General features: G+C 36.9%; 1 protein-coding gene across 4 annotated transcripts in view; it reads left to right on the top strand.

Moving 5' to 3' along the window:
• The window catches only part of TDRD15 (tudor domain containing 15), an 82,824-nt gene extending 76,829 nt beyond the window's left edge, over window positions 1-5,995 (top strand). For 3 of the 4 annotated variants that reach the window (XR_011482196.1, XM_020898262.2, XM_020898263.2), the window contains one exon: window positions 5,038-5,995. The gene's annotated coding sequence lies outside the window, so the exon portion shown is untranslated. The remainder of the gene's footprint in view (window positions 1-5,037) is intronic. The other variant, XM_020898264.2, reaches the window with a different exon arrangement.
• The last annotated feature ends 10,657 nt before the right edge of the window (window positions 5,996-16,652 follow it).

Genomic DNA, 16,652 nt, shown 5'->3' with positions numbered 1-16,652 from the left:
AGGATCATCTTGTAAATTTCCACAAAAATCCAGCCAGAATTTTTATAAGCATTTGGTTGAATCTGTAGATTAGTTTGGAGAGAATTGCTTTCTTAGCAGTATTTTCGCTTCCAATTTGTGAACAGGGAGTATCTCTCCATTTGTTACTTAATTTCCCTCAGCAGTGTTTGCAATTTTTAGTGCAAAAGTCTTGAACTTATTTTGTTTCTAAATATTTTAATACTAATTTTAAGTTATTTTTCCAGTTATTCATTGTTGATCTATAGAAATACAGTTGATTTTGAATTTTGATCTTGTGTCTGGTCACCTTTCTGTCTTTTTCATTGGTTCTAATTTGTACATGTGCCTATATGCGTATGTGTGTGCCTTTGGATTTTCTGTATAGAAGATATTGTCATTTACAACTAAATAATCTTCCCTTTTGAGTTTAGATGCCTTGCTTATCAGATTACATGAGGTAGAACTTTCAATATAATGTTGAAAAGTTGTGAGGGCATGCATCCAGACTTTGTAGTCTATCATAGAGGAAAGGCCTTCTGTCTTCTCACCATTAGGTATGATATTTGTGGTAGGTATCTTAACTTCTAATCATGTTGTGCACATCCTTTCTATTCTGAGTTTATTGAGAATTTCATCATGAACAGATGCCAGATTTAACTAATTATTTTCTCTTGGTTATTGATCAGTGTTTCCTGCCTTTTTAAAAAAATTACATGATGGATGGTGTGAATATATATTGTAGTAGCTTTGGGGTTATGTTATTTTCTTCTTAACATTTTAAAGTTTTTTTTCTGATAGGTAGATAAACTGCAAATGCATCACGTGAATCCTATCAAGATTTAGTTTAAGGAAAGATCTATTTCAGTTTTGTTTTAAGGAAAGATCTATTTCAGTTTTGTTTCTCCACTTTGTTCATGGCCCCCACTTCTATGGCATAAGTTTTCTTGGGTCTGAACTGAATGCCAAGGTTGTTTTTTGGGGTCCTTATGCTCTACTTTGGCCCCAAATGCAAAATATTGCAATATTCCTCTGCTTGTTTGTTGCTGAAATGGGGATGTGGGTCCTGACTACACTGTTTCTCCACTCCTCCTGCCCTGTATTATTATGTTTCTGCCTATATGTCTTTAGTTGTTGAAAATATTTTCTGCTTGTCTTTTAGTTGATATCCTATCATATGGTATCATAGATATCATAGATGGTTGTTCCTGTAAGTAGTTGTAATTGTGGCGTGTCTATGGAAGGAGGGTATTCAGTGTCTTCCTGCCCTGCCATCTTAGCTACCTGTCCTCAACAAATGCCCATCATTCTTACTGATTATAGTGAACCCATAATAAAGGTAGCATGAAAATTGAAAGTGAAAGTCGCTCAGTCATGTCCAACTCTTTGCGACTCCATGGATTGTAGTCTGCCAGTCTCCTCTGTCCATGGAATTCTCCGAGTCAGAGTATTGGCGGTAGCTGTTCCCTTTTCCAGGGGATCTTCCCAAACCAGGGATTGAATCAGGTCTCCCACATTGCAGGCAGATTCTTCACCGTCTGAGCCACCAGGGAAGTCCCATGTTTCGCTTTAATTCCTGGCATGCTGATAATAGTCACTACAGAGCCTTTGCCCCAGTGTATTTTTTTTTCCTTTTAGTTGAGGGATGATTGCTTTACAGTATTGTGTTGGTTTCTACCATACCTCAGCATAAATCAGTCATAGGTACACATATGTCCCCTCCCTGCCACCCACTAAGCCCTCCCACCCTTCTAAGTTGTTACAGAGCCCTGGTGTGAGTTCCCTGAGTTATCCCAATGTATTTGTTAAATCAGTTGTGAAGAAAACATTCTTTGAATGTTCCTTGGGAACTAGGGAATTAGTGAACAAGTCACATAATAAATACACTTGCATTGTTATATCCCTATGAATTTCTTCTATATCAAAGGTTTTCAAAGTGCATATATCCTGTCTCTTGGAGGATTGTTAAAACAGGGATTTCTGGGTCCTGGTGCCAAAATTTCTGATTTAGTAGCTCTGAAGGAGGCCTGAGAATTTTCATTTTAAACAATCCCTAGATAATGGTGGTGTTGCTGGTCTGGGGGGGCCATCATTTGAGAATTGTTTTACATTATACAAATAGAACCCTGGAGAAGCCTGGGTTGGGAATATCCTCTGGAGAATGAAATGGCAGCCCACTCCTGTATTCGTGCCTAGGGAATTCCATGGACACAGGACCCTGGCGGGCTACAATCAGCAGGGTTGTGAAGAGTCAGACAGGAACTTTCACTTTCAAATAGAATTCTGGACATCTCGATTTTCATGTGTAACACCATTGAGTCCACATTTTACTCAGCCAGGTGAGCAAGCTGTTGGAACCGTTCTCAGCTACTTAGCACATTGCAACAGTGACAACATGATGAGATAATTGAAAGGGTTCACAAGACTCTTGTATACTCATAAAATACTTTAATGAAGGTTGGAGATACAGTGTGACAGGAGAAAGTAAGCAAAGGCTAACATATGAAAACTTTTCTCTGTCACCCAGGACTTGCTTTGTACTTAAATTGTGACCCATCAGAAAACATGTGAGATCCCTTTGACTTAGGAGAGCCACATACTCATCTGAGAGAGAATCTTTCGTATCCCTGGGGTTATTTTTTTTTTATAGATCTGTGTTCTGTTTTAGTGATGCAAAAATGTTTTTAAGTTTTATTTTGCTCTTTGCACTGTTGGTTTTGTTCTCCTAGATTTTCCTCAAATATTTTTTTTTTTTTTTTGGTCCACTCATGTTGGTTAGTGAAGAGACTTAAAATAATGATTGGAACTTCTCTGTTCATATGCTGAGGTGTGATCTGACAGGAGCAAAGCGTTTTGTTATGTTGGCTTCTCTTTCTTTCATTTTCCCTGCTAACAGTCCTCTTATCTACTACTTGGTGGGTATATGCCAGGTTGTCAATCTGGAAGCTATATTAGGAAACAGGTTGGTGAATTCTATGTATAGTATTTCATTTTGTCTCTAAATTTTGAGCAAAATATGTTACCCATGCCTTCTGTTGCGCTTGGCATCACCAAATTAGGAGCCTCTATTATTTCCGGTATAAATTCTCTAGAGCAGTAGATTGCAAACTTTTATTCTCAAGTTCTCCTTATAATCTTAAAAACTAGTGCAGATCCCAAAGAGCTTTTGTTTATGTGGATTATATCTATCAAAATTCACTATGTTAAAAATTGAAGATTAAAAATAATTCATTGAAAAATAGCAATCTAATTATATTTTAATTTTATATTGTGATTTTAAGATTAGCCTAATTCTTTGAAGATACTTCTGAAATTAAAAAAATCAGTTAGAACAATGTCATTGTTCTAAATTTTCATAAATTTAATGCCTGCCTTCATGGAGGATGGCTGGATTTTCATACTTGCTTTTGTATTTAGTCTGTTTCTATATCATGTGTCATATAGTTCTTGGAAAATTCCATTCTGTACTCATGAGAGAATGAGAATGAAAAACGCAAAGCACATCTTAGTATAATAATGAAAATAGTTCTTATCTTTATCGACTGTAAGGTAAGAAGGGGTTTCAGGGCCCCAGTAGTAGCACCCAGACCACAGTTCGAGAACTGCTGCTTTAGAGAATAAATAAATATACCTTTTACTGAGTAGTAGAGAGGTAATCACCTAGGCATTTGGGGTTGGCCTGAGGTCATTGGTTTAATTCTTCTATACAAAATCTCAGTAAATCCTTTTGTTTTTGAGCTTTACCTGCTTACCTCCCCCTTCATAAAAATAAAGCTCTGCTGTAAGGTATGTCCTTGGAAATGCTGTTTCAGATATTAAGTGATTGACTCTCATCCTCTACCACGATTCTTTTTTCAGAGCAGTTGAGCCAAAGTTATTATCTTGGAATTGGAGAGGAAGGGAAAGTTGGAACAAGATGGCAGACAAACTATTAGCTAGAACGAGACAGTGTGTCTTTATCTCCACAGCCGTCTCTTAGTAAAATCTGTCTAGGTCAGACTATTTGACTGTTCGAATAGGTATCAACTAATTTTCTCTTTCCATTGCTGTTTTTATTTTTGTCCTTTGGATTTATCTTTTTTATTTTTTCTGTTATTCTAATAGGGCTTTAAGAGGCAGCACAGATAATGTGTTGCAGCCATTAGTTCTTCCTTCTGTCATTATGCATGGTTGACAATAGTACTTTGGTCTTCTTCACCATTTATTTCTTGATAAGTTGGTATAGGGGATTTTCCAAAAATGGCCACAGTGCGGTTTCCTGTCCTTATTCTCTTCTTCAAAGACTGTAGAAAATGATGCTGTGTGACTTCCAAGGCTTGGTCATGAAAGCTGTGTTTCTCTAACTTGTTCACTGGAATACTTGTGCTTAATGCTGAGCTGCCATGTAAGGAGGCCAGTTACCTTGAGCTAGCCACTCTGAGGAAACCCATGCTACAAGGAGAAGAAATGTTTAGGTACATTTTTGATAGTTTCCGCTTTTGATTATTTTAATATCCCTGTATAAGGCTCAGACATTATGAAGCAGTGCTCCACCCTGTCTGAATTTCTGCATCACAGGATCTGTGAGCATGATAATACCATTATTTTTATCACTAGGCTTTGGGGTAAGTTGAAATGATAACTGGAACAGATTTTGATACCAGAAGTGAGAGGCTGACCTAACTTTTGGATTGAGCAGTGGACAGAAGCTGGAAGGGTCTTGAAGAGAGGAAACATGACCAGGCTTCAAGGAGACTGTCATGAGGGCTTTGAGGAAGTTGAGGAAAATGTTGGAAGCTGAAAGAAAGGAGACTGGAAATCTTTGTTAGATATAGTCAAGAAAATTTAGCAAAATGGTTACTGCCACAATATGGAAAACTGAAAATGTAGCTAACAAACTTGAGGAATCTGGCTAGCAAGGTTAAAGAGATTTCTAAGCAATCACTGTATTCCTGCTGGCTCTCCTCCCTTTGAATGAGAGTGCATACAGAAGTTAACCTGTGCTTGTTCCGTAGTTGTATGTTAAATGTATGTGGGGTAACTTGCCGCTTTGTTTTGTAGATCTTCAGGTCGAGAGGAGCTGTACTTAAAGAACCACTTCTTGGGAGCTTAATCTACCCTTGGACCTGATTTAGATAATGAGGTTCAAGATTGTCCTGATGCCATAGTGGATTGAGACTTTGCAGGTCTTGGGGAGGGTGGGAATGATGTGAATTGTGGCCAGAGTGAAGGCTGTGTTACATTGTATTATCCAAAAATTGTCACATGTAATATTTCCCATTTAACATTTAATATTGTCACATGTAATATTACCATTCTTACCTGCTTTTATCCGGTGTGCCCCTTGTCATTCTTTACCATTTGTATCTGGACAGGCTTGTGAATGCTTTGATCGAAGCATAGGGTAGCAGTGATGCAGTGTGACCTTAGAAGACTGGGTTGTAAACAGCGATGCAACTTTCACCTTACTTTTTGAAACATTTGTACCTGGTGCCCTGGACCATCATGAAAGAAATCTACATTTTAGCATCTAGGCTGGGAGGAAACCCAAGCTACACAAAGATTCCTGTCAGCAGTTCCAGACCCCAGGCATTTGAGTTGTTCCTGCTGAGGCCATGGGCATTGTGCAGAGACAAGTCAACTCCATCATGCCCAGATTTCTAAGCTGCAGGATGCATGAACTTGATAAAACAGTAGTTTTATGTATTAAACTCTGAAGTAGTAACTAGAACAACTGGATAACTTAAATACGTTATAAGAATCATTAAGACCTTTTGGTGTATAGATGTGGTAAAGATGCTTAGTAATGTATGAGTTTCCGTGAAAATGTTAATGACACACACATAGCTGCCTGATGGCTCATTTATTCAGTTATTTGGTTTTAGGATACTACGTCATGTGCCTCTGTCTGAGTTCTAGATGATTCTTGTGCTGTTGTGCATTAGTGTGTACTGGTTTATTTGTAAACATTCTATTCAGTTTTCATTTTGTTCTGCTTGATTAAAAATTCAATAAATGATTCTTTCAGTTTGTCTCATTATTTTTTACATAATAGATTTGAGATAAATGCATATTGATTAAATACTAAGTGTCTCATCTTTTCAGAGGACATAATTCATAAGTTTTAAAAAAATGTGAATGTTTCAGATGACTTAGGAAATGGAGAGTTATATATGACTATTAACTCCTTTAGGACTTCCCTGTAGCTCAGAACTGTAGAGAATCTGCCTGTGATACAGTAGACCAGGGTTCAGTCCCTGGGTTAGGAAGTTCCTCTGGAGAAGTGAAGGGCAATCCACTCCAGTATTCTTGCCTGGAGAATTCCATGGACAGAGAAGTCTGGCAGGTTACAGTCCGTGGGGTCACAGAGTCGGACATGACTGAGTGACTAACACACACATTAACTGCTTTATTAATAAAGGTTATAGTCTGTCTTTTAAGGAACTTCATTCCTGGTAATCATCTAATTTGAATGTTTTTAATGAGGTAAAGAAAGATGCTTAGCAGTTAAGAAAAATGTTTCTATAATTTTCGGAGGGTTTTACTGCCATCTAGTGGCGGTTAGTCCTATATGACTTAAATTCCTTTTAGTTTTCTTTATTTCTACTCATTTTCCCATTAATTATCCCATTTTCCCATAATTATCTTCTCTTAGTTTTTAAGCTTGTTTTTTTCTTTTTTAAGGAAAAATATTTCAGGTGCCTAAAGTAATGGTAGATTTTTTTTGAAGCTACTTGATATTATACATATACCATATATATATATATATATATATGATACATATATAATTTAACATAAGCGAATCAAGATATCACTCACTTTTAGGTATAGTAATGTCTTGCACTTTTTTCCCCTCTCATTTGCTTAGATTCTCCTTCCTCTTTTCTCTGTTCTATTCTTATGATTTATATAATTTCTGTTTATATAACTCTTCCATCTCTGCTGAGTTAGGTCATAAAAGCCTAGATTTTCTCCATGTGCATATAATCAGTGCTTGAGTGAATTTAATGATGTTAGCATAGAAATACAATGTACACATCTTTGTTACGTTTTAGAAAAATAGGATCATACAAGTTTCTGCATTTTATTTTTCTCACTTAGCACTCCTCTTAGAAATCTAAGATTAGTAATGTGCTGCTGCTGCTGCTAAGTCGCTTCAGTCATGTCTGACTCTGTGCGACCCCATAGACGGCAGCCCATGAGGCTCCCCCGTCCCTGGGATTCTCCAGGCAAGAACACTGGAGTGAGTTGTCATTTCCTTCTCCAAAGCATGAAAGTGAAAAGTGAAAGTGAAGTCGCTCAGTTATGTCTGATACTTAGTGACCCCATGGACTGCAGCCTACCAGCTCCTCCGTCCATAGGATTTTCCAGGCAAGAGTACTGGAGTGGGTTGCCATTGCCTTCTCTGTAATAATGTGCTACTTTTAATTTTTCAAATTATTCATTATTTAAAAAATACAGATATATTTTAAATTCTGTTTCAGCAACTTCTTTATTGATTTATTTTTGCAGTTTTTGCCACCTTGAATGTAGTTGAAGTACATATCTGTGAGTGTACACCCCTTACATAGTGATAATCTATTAAATATGTTGCTCCAAGATAGTTTTTTAGCAGTTCAGTTCAGTCGCTCAATTGTGTCCGACTCTTTGCAACCCCATGAATCACAGCACGCCAGGCCTCGCTGTCCATCACCAACTCCCGGAGTTTACTCAAACTCAAGTCCATCGAGTCGGTGATGCCATCCAGCTGTCTAATCCTCGGTCGTCCCCTTCTCCTCCTGCCCCCCAATCCCTCCCAGAATCAGGGTCTTTTCCAGAGTCAACTCTTCACATGAGGTGGCCAAAGTATTGGAGTTTCAGCTTCAACATCAATCCTTCCAGTGAACACCCAGGACTGATCTCGTTTAGGATGGACTGGTTGGATCTCCTTGCAGTCCAAGGGCCTCTCAAGAGTCTTCTCCAATGTCAGAGAATGTTTGACGGGAGGATTCCTATATGCTGTCTCATGAGTCCTTTGTCCCTCTTCAAGCGGAACAGCACGCTGCTCCCAGGGACTGAGGTCATTGTGTGAGGCAGGCTTGGGTCTCCTTTAGTAAGCATTCTCTTTAGGACAAAACTGCTTAGTCTTGATCCCCTTTCTTGAGATATGGATTGTCTCCTGACCTTGTGACTAATATTACCCCTTGTTCCCTCGGTAATGGTTGCTGTATGTTTGGTTTTCTGATCTCTATCATTCCCGAAAGAAGTTTCTTGTACCACAGCCTATATATACACATAGAAAAATCATTAAAGCACCTTTGCTTCATCAGAGCTTAGGTCCCCATGTCTTTTTTGTTTCTCTCTCTCTCTCTCTCTTTTTCTGGCTAATTCTCTGGAGCATGGAGACCCGTCGTGCTCACTTTCCTGCCCGGGCTTCTAAGACCCCCTCAAGAGGGCGCCTGGTGCCTCCTTCATGAGTGATGCATGTCCTGTGTCAAGGGCTTTATTGGTCCTCTGCATAAACCAGGGAATATCAGCCTCTTTCTCTCTTTTACTTTCTTATCGTCGACTCCGTACCACCAGGTTCTGGTCTATTAAAGGACCCCAACACGCCAACACCGCAGTTCAAAAGCATCAATTCTTTGGTGCTCAGCTTTCTTCACAGTCCAACTCTCACATCCATACATGACCACAGGAAAAACCATAGCCTTGACTAGACGGACCTTTGTTGACAATGTAATGTCTCTGCTTTTTAACATGCTATCTAGGTTGCTCATAACTTTCCTTCCAAGGAGTAAGTGTCTTTTAATTTCATGGCTGCAGTCACCATCTGCAGTGTTTTGGGAGCCCCCCAAAATAAAGTCTGACACTGTTTCCACTGTTTCCCCAACTATTTCCCATGAAGTGATGGGTCTGGATGCCATGATCTTAGTTTTCTGAATGTTGAGCTTTAAGCCAACTTTTTCACTCTCCTCTTTCACTTTCATCAAGAGGCTTTTTAGTTCCTCTTCACTTTCTGCCATAAGGGCGGTGTAATCTGCATATCTGAGGTTATTGATATTTCTCCCTGCAATCTTGATTCCCGCTTGTGCTTCTTCCAGCCCAGCGTTTTTCATGATGTACCCTGCATATAAGTTAAATAAGCAGGATGACAATATACAGCCTTGACATACTCCTTTTCCTACCTGGAACCAGTCTGTTGTTCCGTGTCCAGTTCTAACTGTTGCTTCCTGACCTGCATACAGATTTCTCAAGAGGCAGGTCAGGTGGTCTGGTATTTCCATGTCTTTCAGAATTTTCCACAGTTTATTGTGATCCACACAGTCAAAGGCTTTAGTCAATAAAACAGAGATAGATATTTTTCTGGAACTCTCTTGCTTTTTCGATGATCCACCGGATGTTGGCAGTTTGATCTCTGGTTCCTCTGCCTTTTCTAAAACCAGCTTGAACATCTGGAAGTTCACGGTTCACGTATTGCTGAAGCCTGGCTTGGAGAATTTTGAGCATTATTTTATTAGCGTGTGAGATGAGTGGAGATTGTTAAATAAAAAAATATTTTTAATTTCAGTAGCTGCTATCATTATTGCTTTCAAAAACAACTGAAATATCAATGAATGATATATGATAATACTTTTTCCCTATGTTATCTTTAGTAGATTTTTAACATTTTATACGTTTTTGTCTGTATGAGGGTGTAAAATGATTTATTATTTTAATTTGAATTTCCTTATTAGAGAATTTTAACAACTTAGTGTTTGAATTTATTCTTCTGTGAAGTTTCTAATTTTAACTTTTGCAGTTTGTATATTATGTTAACACTTTATCATCCACTTTACAGACATTTTGTATGGAAAAAGATACAACACAGTTTTAAATCTTCATACAATTAACCATGTTTATCTTTTGTTTTTGAGACTGAATTTCCCAGATATAGTTAAGAAAGTCTCTTTTACATTTGGATTGTATTCTAGGTTCATTCCTGCCTTTTTTATTTTGCAACATTTTTATTTTCTGGGTGTTAACTTTAAGCCTTAATCCCTGTGGGATTTAATTGTTTTAATAGACTTTCATAAACTTTAAAAAAAATTTATTTATTTATTTTACTTTACAGTATTGTATTGGTTTTGCCATACATTGACTTGAATCTGCCATGGGTGTACATAAACTTTTAAGAACTTAAAGATAACAGGCACCATTAAGTACAGTGTTATCACAAAATGTACTCATCAGCCAGTCAGAATAATTTGATGCCTTCTTTATTACTACTAAGCCTTCAGTATCATAGCACTCTGCTGATATGTGATAATCACCTTCTTGCTGATTTTTGTATGTTTAACCTCCTAAACTGGGTCCTTAAAAAAAAAACAACAACTTCTCTGGTGGCTCAGAGAGTAAAGAATCTGCCTGTAATGCAGGAGACCCTGGTTTGATTCCTGGTTTGGGAAGATCCTCTGGAGAAGGGACTGGCAACCATCTCCAATATTCTTGCCTGGAGAATTCCATGGACAGAGAAGCCTGGTGAACTACAGTCCCCAGGATTGCAAAGAGTCAGCCACAACTGAGTGACACACACACACACACACACAAGCTGAGTTCCTAAACATTATCGTTTGATTAGTCGATCCTTGACCTTAATATATTATGTTCATGTGTATTTTTATATGTTATCTTTTGCTTATTAACATGCTATTTGAGTTTTATCCATGTTATGTGTAGCAGTTCGTTAATTATTCTTGCTATATAGTATTCCATTGTGTGGCTGTGACTTACCTGTTTTCTTGATGGATATTCAGATTGTTTTCAGTTATGGCTATATGAAATAATGCCGCTATGGTCCTTCTTAATACATTATTCGGATGCTTTTGTGCATATAGTTCAGTTGGATATATTGAATATATATTTCAGAGAAAAATTTGATGGCATGTATGTGTGTGTAGATACATATTTCAGAGAAAAATTGATGGGATATATGTGGGTTTGTGTGTGTGTGTGTGTGTATGTATATATATATATGTGTGTATATGTATAATTTATGAATACAGGCTTTTTGCTGAAAATGTCTTTTTCACTTCATGGCTTACTTTTTACTCTTTTTATGATAGTTTATTTTTTTGATTAACAGAAATTCTAGTTAGTTCAGTTTATACATTTATTTTCTTTTTTGTTTAGTACAGTTTTGTATTCTGCTGAAGAAATTTTTACGTGTCCCAAGCTCATGAAAAAGTTTCCTAGAATAATTTTATTTGGTTTCAAGTTCAATCTGTAATGCACCTAAAAATTAAATTTTGTGTAAGGTATAAGAAATAAGTGAATATTCATTTCTTTACATACAGATATCTAGTTGGCCCAGTAGCAGTTTTTGAAAAAAGCCTTGCTTGCCCCACTGCACTGACATATCCCCTTGGATATAAAAGTGTTTATGCTTGGGTATTCTGGGCTTTGTTTCTTTCATTGAACTGCAGTACCATACAACAAGTCAATACCATACTTAATTTTACAGTGTCATGATCTGCCAAGTATAAACTCACTATCCTCTTTATTCTTTAAGATCATGTTAGCTTTTCTCTACTTTTGCATTTCCATGAACATTTTAAAGTTAGGTTTTTAATTTTCTATGAAAATATGCTGTTGCATCTTTCATTGGGATTTCTTTGAATTTTGAGATCATTTAGAGAAGGTTTACAGCTTTAAAATTTAAGTCTTCCAGTCCATGAATACATTTACCTTGGTTCTATTAAAATTCTTTAAAAAATACTTTATAATTTTCAGTATAGCTGTCTTGTACACCTTTAATTATAGTCCTATGTATTTGATGTTTGAGATGTTATTGTTGGTATACTTTAAATATTTAGTTCATTTAACTTTTGTTACTGATATTGTAACTAGTGATCTTGCTAATAAGTTAATTTCTAATAAAACTGCTTCTGAAAAATGATTTCTTCTCATTCCTAAAATTATTTTTGATTTAACACAATTTTTATACTGTGTAATGGAAGTAATTGATTGTGAGCAACCTTGTGTCATTCCCAATCTTGAAAAAAGCTTTTAATATTTCACCATTAAGTATGGTGAATACAAAAGTGGCAATAGAGTCTTTAATAGATTAATGAAGTTTTAAAAAAATTTCTATTTTGCTACTATTTTTAGTATGAATAGGTGTAGAATCTTATCAAATTGCTTCTGCTGATATGATCATGTGATTTTTTCTATTTTTGTGGTTCATTTTATTGTTTCACTTTAAAATAGTCAACCTTTAATTTATGGACTGAATTCTCTTCATTGATGACAGGTTATTTTTGTAATTCTCTGCATTTAATTTTCTAAGTTTTGGATTTCTGCCTCTATAATCACTGGAAAGATTTGCCTCTACCTTTTCTTTTTCTTATAACTAGAGGATTTGATGTAAAGGTTAAATTGTTCTCTTAAATAAAGAATGCTTTATTTATGTTCTCTAAAAGACTTTTTATAAGATTTTGTTACACTTTTTTTTCCATGTTTTGAAGGACTCACCAAGTCATATAAGCCTGGAGATTTCTTTGTAGGAAAATTTCTTTAATACAACATTTAAAAATGTTGTATTAGACACCAAGATTTGGGTACTGGATGAGCACATTATTTATTTTTAATTTATTTATTTTTTTCCATTTATTTTTATTAGTTGGAGGCTAATTACTTTACAGTATTGTGGTGGGTTTTGTCCTACATTGACATGAATTAGCCATGGATTTACATGTATTCCCCATCCCGATCCCCCCTCCCACCTCCCTCCCCACCCCATCCCTCTGGGTCTTCCCACTGCACCAGGTCCGAGCACTTGTCTCATGCATCCAACCTGGGCTGGTGATCTGTTTCACCCTAGATAATATACATGTTTCGATGCTATTCTCTTGAAACCTCCCACCCTCGCCTTCTCCCACAGAGTCCAAAAGTCTGTTCTATACATCTGTGTCTCTTTTTCTGTTTTGCATATAGGGTTATCGTTACCATCTTTCTAAATTCCATATATATGTGTTAGTATACTGTAATAGTCTTTATCTTTCTGGCTTACTTCACTCTGTATAATGGGTGGATGAGCACATTTATTTCAATTAAATTCTGTTCTTTATTATTTAATTTTCTTTGGGTTTTATCTATCTTTTTCTAACTTCTTGAGATATGTTAAATTTTCAATATACAGCTTAAAATGTTTTCTAATTTCCTTTTTTTGAATAATGAAATATTTAGAAGTTTATTAATTTCCAAAACTTCAGGTATCTTCAAGTTAAAAATTTCTTTCCAGCTTAATTTTGTAGTGCAGAGAACAGACATTCAATTTAGTCTTTCAAGCCACACTTTTGGCTTTCGTTGCATTAGCACATGGATGATTTTCCATGTTCTCCAGACCTCTTTTACTTTCAAACATACTTTGTGCTTCTATTTAAGGTGTGTATGTCATACACAATTTAAAGCTATTTTCCTCATCTGATTGTATTTTTCTTTTAAAAGGAGTATTTATTTCATTGACATTTATATAGCTAAGTATGTATTTGGTTTGTATATACTGTTTTACCATTTGTTTTCTGTTTGGTCCATTTTTTTTCTTGTTTTCTTTTGAATATAAAATCTTTTTATTTTTCTACTAGCCTCAGTTATACATTATTTCAGAATTCATTTTAATGGTTACGTAGAGATTAACACATGCATCCTTGATTTAATAGAGTTTACATTATTTTTTCTATTTACTAGACAATGATGGTGTCTTAGAATACAGTTTAATGCCATTTACCACTTTATTCCACTTTGTATTATTGCTGTCCTAATTTTTAATCTCATAAAATATTTTGAATAGTATTAAGAAATTAGACTTATCTACTTATCTAGAAAGTCTCTATTTCTTTCTGTTTTCTTGTGTTTCCTTCTGGGATCTTTTTACTTTCTGAAGAATCTGTTAATGTTTCATTTAACACATGCTTTATGATGAGGAATTCTCTTATTTTTGCCTGAAATACATTTTGTCTTCAGTTTTAAAGTAATTTTTATTGAATATAGAATTTTGGAATAGTTATTTTCTAACTAGAATTTTAATAAAGTTTTAGAATTCTAGAATAGTTTTTCTTCAGAGTTTTAAAGATATCTTTATATATCTTGAGACTTTCACCTTTTTAAGTCAGCTCAAAATATTATTGGTTTCCCTTGGCTGCTTTAAGTTTTTTTCTTTTCCCTAAATTTTAGAAATTCTCCTGTGCTGTGTCTGGAACATTTTTGTTTATGAATTGATGCTTTTAAACTGTGGTGTTGCCCTTGGACTACAAGGAGATCTAACCAGTCCATCCTAAAGGAAATCAGTCCTGAATATTCATTGGAAGGACTGATGCTGAAGCTGAAATTCCAATACTTTGGCCACCTGATGCAAAGAACTGACTCATTTGAAAAGACCCTGATGCTGGGAAAGATTGAAGGCAGGAGGAGAAGGGGATGACAGAAGATGAGATGGTTGGATGGCATCACCGACTCTAGGGACATGAGTTTGAGTAAGCTTCAGGAGTTGGTGATGGACAGGGAAACCTGGAGTGCTACAGTTCATGGGGTCACAAAGAGTCAGACATGACTAAGTGACTGAGCTGAACTGTAATTTCCCTGTTTGGGATTTGTGCCACTTAAAAAAAAATCTTTAGCTATTAATAGAATTTTGGGGAACAGTTTTAATAAATCCTCAGTCACAGTATCTTTAGACATTTCTTTCACCCATTGTATCTCTTCTCTTCTTGGATTCCAGGTACATTTATGTTAGAGGTTTATACTTTGTCACATATTCTGATGACGTTTTATTTTTCATCCTTTTCACCTTTCAAGCTTTAGTCTACATATTTTCTACCGACATATATTCTGGTTTATAACAAAACCCTTGATGTTATCCTGATTCCTCTTTTTCTCTCATACTTCATAAGCATTCCTATCACACCATCTTTAAAACATATCTGGGGCTTTACTCACGGTACAGTGGATAAGAATCTGCTTGCCAATGCAGGGGATGTGGGTTTCGTCCCTGGTCTGGGAAGATTCTACATGCTATAGAGCAACTAAAGCCCGAGTTGCAACTACTGGAGCCCATGTACTCTCAGGCCTGCAAGTCACAACTACTGAGTCCGTGTGCCTAGAGTCTGTGCTCTATAAGAGGAGCCACTGCAATAAGAAGTTCTTGTACTGCAATGAAGAGTAGCCTCTGCTCACCACAACTAGAGAAAGCCAGTGCTCAGCATCAAAGACCCAGCTCAACCAAAAGTAAATAAACATATCTCTCTGGGAACTTGCCTAGTGGCTAAGACTGTGCTCCCAGTGCAGAGGGCCGGGTTCCATCCCTGATTAGCAATCTAGATCTTGCATGCTACAAGAAAGATTGAAGACCTTTCATGTGGCAATTGAGACCCAGAGCAACCAAATAAATACTAAAAAAAAAAAAAATGATGTTTTTACCCCTTGCATTGCTACCATCAGAGTGTAAGCCACCACTATTTCCTCCCTGCATGGCTGCAGCAGACTAGTAAATTCCCCGCTGCCCCCTTTTTCCTCCCACAAACACACACCCAGTCTGTTCCTCACATAGTTGTCTGTTGAGTGAACCTATTAAAGCCCTAATCTGATTCTCTCCAAAATCTCCAGTGGCTTTCTCCCATGTTTAGAATACAATTGATAGTTCTTGAGTGGCCACAGGGCTCTGCATACTCTGACCCATTGCTACCTCTCTAAGCCAGTCTTTCACTTTTCTTTCACTCACTATTCTCTAGCCACATTGTTCCACTTACTTGTCTGTACATGTTTCTACCTTAGACTCTTTACATGTACTGTTTCTTAGCCTAAAACGTTTTTTCTTAGGAATGCATCAGTTCAGTTCAGTCACACCCCATGGACTGCAGCACGCCAGGTCTCCCTGTCTATCACCAACTCTCGGAGTTTACTCAGGCTCATGTCCATTGAGTCGGTGATGCCATCCAACCATCTCATCCTCTGTCGTCCCCTTCTCCTCCCACCCTTGATCTCTCCCAGCGTCAAGGTCTTTTCAAATGAGTCAGTTCGTCGCATCAGGTGGCCAAAGTACTGGAGTTTCAGCTTCAACATCAGTCCTTCCAATGAATATTCAGGACTGATTTCCTTTAGAATGGACTGGTTAGATCTCCTTTCAGTCTAAGGGATTCTCAAAAGTCTTCTCCAACACCACAGTTCAAAAACATCAATTCTTTGGTGCTCAATTTTCTTTATAGTCCAACTCTCACATCCATGCATGACTATTGGAAAAACCATAGCCTTGTCTAGACGGACCTTTGTTGACAAAGTAATGTCTCTGCTTTTTAATATGCTATCTAGGTTGCTCATAACTTTCCTTCCAAGGAGCAAGCGTCTTTTAATTTCATGGCTGCAGTCACCATCTGCAGTGATTTTGGAGCCCCCAAAAATAAAGTCTGACACTGTTTCCACTGTCTCCCCATCTATTTCCCATGAAGTGATGGGACCAGATGCCATGATCTTAGTTTTCTGAATGTTGAGCTTTAAGCCAACTTTTTCACTCTCCTCTTTCACTTTCATCAAGAGGTTTTCTAGTTCCTCTTCACTTTCTGCCATACGGGTGGTGTAATCTGCATATCTTGGTTCTTGATATTTCTCCCTGCAATCTTGATTCCCACTTGTGCTTCTTCCAGCCCAGCGTTTCTCATGATGTACTC

Source organism: Odocoileus virginianus, chromosome 2 (genome assembly GCF_023699985.2).
Source record: "Odocoileus virginianus isolate 20LAN1187 ecotype Illinois chromosome 2, Ovbor_1.2, whole genome shotgun sequence".
Taxonomy (NCBI): Eukaryota; Metazoa; Chordata; class Mammalia; order Artiodactyla; family Cervidae; genus Odocoileus; species Odocoileus virginianus.
Note: the sequence above shows the minus strand (reverse complement) of the source record. Positions and strands in the feature narration are given on the sequence as shown.